Below are 2,500 nucleotides of genomic sequence, written 5' to 3'. Positions count from 1 at the left end.
ACACACACACACACACACACACACACGTGCGTGCATGCATTAGATTGGTAATGAGGATAGTTTGAAATCAAGCACATTTTCTTCTCTTCTTGTCCTGTTGTTTTGCCCCTTCTGGAAATTTCCTGCTTTCAGCCCCTCACCATTTGTCTCCTTATACTGTAGCAAGGGTTGCCTGGGTTCCATGGGTGCCACCAGCTTTGGGGGTCCCTTTACTGGAGCTGAAGTGGGTCTTACACCATTGCAATAAATGCCCCATTACTGTGCTCTTCAGAACTCTTTGTCTTAAAATCACATTAAACATGTGAAATGCTGTTTTCTTTTGCATCCAGGAGAAATATTTAAAGCTATAAACTATTGCCATAATTCTTCTCCCCTCACCCCCCTCCCCAATCTAGACAATTAAGACTGTGGTTGCAATAGAAAGTTGAGCTTTGAGTGGTCAGCCGCTGGGAAGTGTTAGCTCTTCTGGATTTTCCTGTGGTGCCAATCTCTTTTCAAGCTACCTTCTGTTTGCTGGAGAAGTCTTTGGGTCTCTGAAGCCTAACCTAAAGAATGACCTCCTCTGCACAAGGATTAAATTCTACCTTTAGTAAATGGTAGAAGCATTGTGTTAGTCTGTAGGATTACTTGGGACTCAGTTCACAAAGTACCTGTAACTCCCAGCCCACAGGAGTGCACGGGACTCACAGACCATGACAGCGTGTGGCACTTTCAGTCTACAAGGGTGTGTGGGACTCACACTTCATGGGGATGTTTGAGAACCAGGTCTTTTCTTGATGGGTGTCTGATCTTATGCAAGAGACTGAACTTCTTTGGTCTTCTGTGGTCTTATCTGTAGAGTGGGGATGAAGCCTACCTAGCGTGTCCTGAGAGTTAGAGCTAACAGTTGGTACACCTGGGACATGCGCATTCTCCGGTCCACATTGTGCTGTTGGTTCATGGAAGAGAGTTTCAGAAACCATAGCCACCAGTTCACACATGGTGGTGCCATTAAGGAGTGTCTGGATACTGATGCTATTGGAGTAGACCTCTTGCCTGGCTTAGTTGAGACGAATTCTGTGGGCTGTCCAGGCAGATGGGAAGTCTTCATTCTCTGCCTCCTTTTGTCCTGTGTATTTCCCCTAGAAGCAGGTAAACCGATTTACCTCTTGGAGAGGAAGTATATATGCACAGGGCCAGCCTGTGGATTTTTCCACTCTGCATGGCCTGGTTGTGCACAGACATTGGTGTTCTTCCCAGTAAGCAGCAGGTGTTCTGCTGTGCGCTCTGTGTTCTTCAGCTTGGATCTTTGGAGGGAAGGAGAGTGGGAAGACAGCATTGCATGTGTGGATTCAGGAGAGTATGGTTGTTGATCAGCCCAGGATCTACTCGTGATGGTCCTGTTCCTTTCTGCACTGGAGTGATGGAGGAGTGGCGTGTGTGGGCCATGCTGTGACACTTCATCCCTCAGTCTGGGTCATAAGCAAAGTCATCCCCTTTCTTTCCTCATCTGGCCACACACTTTGACTGTGTCCAATGCTCTGCAAGGAAGACAGGAGACAGACTGGAAGGTTTTGAAGGAGGACCTAGAGACAATGTTTCCTACCAGGAACTCATGTACATGACGTCTAAACCCAAACATTTAGTTTTGATTTGAAATTCAGGTGGTGAATAACTTCAAGCTTGATAGGATACATGGTAGGATACATGGTAGCCTGGATGCATGTGGGCTACCATGACTCAGGGGTTAAGAAATCTTGTACCTGTGTGACCAGCCAAGACTATACGATAGGGAGGCCATAAAGACTGGCTGTGGTTTGTGGAGTTGGAGGTGGACGGAGATGTTTATAGGTTAAAAATTATATTAAAAGACACATGATTCCATACATACAAGCACAAACTTATAACTAGATTCCATTAGTACTTTGAAGCTAGAGAAGAAAACTAAGAGATAGTTTCTTGTTGTGGATGAATTCATTTACAAAAGATGGAATGGACAGTCCTGTGTGTGGTTAGGTAGGGGGCAGGGTTCTGTCCCTAATCGTGTGTCTTTAGACACTGAATATCCACCCGCATATCAAACATTAGATTGTAGCCCACACGACACGTTCAGAGTATGAGTTACTGTTTCATTGAATTCTAATTTCACATGATCTGAAACCAAATTACTCCAAGTGAGAACCATGGGTACATTCTTGTGTGGTTTATAGTTTCAGGCTGAAAACCAAAAAGCAAAGGCTGTAATTCAACACAAATAAACAGCGTGGAATAAGATGTCAACTCACATTTATATCTTAGAATCAAGAAGGAATTACAAATGGAAATTATATACTAAAATATTTGACCAAATTAGCCAGATGTTCGACACCAAGAAGGTCACAGGACAGCTTCACTTTGATGAAACACAAGTATATTCATAGTCACAGGGCAGCTTAAAGTAAAACTGCTACAGCGTATACATATGCAATATCTCTCTCTCTCTCTCTCTCTCTCTCTCTCTCTCTCTCTCTCTCTCTTCTAC

At 44.1% G+C, this 2,500-nt stretch overlaps 1 protein-coding gene across 1 annotated transcript in view; it reads left to right on the top strand.

Moving 5' to 3' along the window:
* The window catches only part of Smoc2 (SPARC related modular calcium binding 2), a 133,151-nt gene that overhangs the window by 4,320 nt on the left and 126,331 nt on the right, over positions 1–2,500 (top strand). The gene's annotated exons all lie outside the window — the stretch shown is intronic.

The sequence above is a fragment of the Microtus ochrogaster genome, linkage group LG9, assembly GCF_000317375.1.
Source record: "Microtus ochrogaster isolate Prairie Vole_2 linkage group LG9, MicOch1.0, whole genome shotgun sequence".
NCBI lineage: Eukaryota > Metazoa > Chordata > Mammalia > Rodentia > Cricetidae > Microtus > Microtus ochrogaster.
The sequence above is the reverse complement of the archived record's forward strand: the minus strand, read 5'-3'. Positions and strand labels throughout refer to the sequence as shown.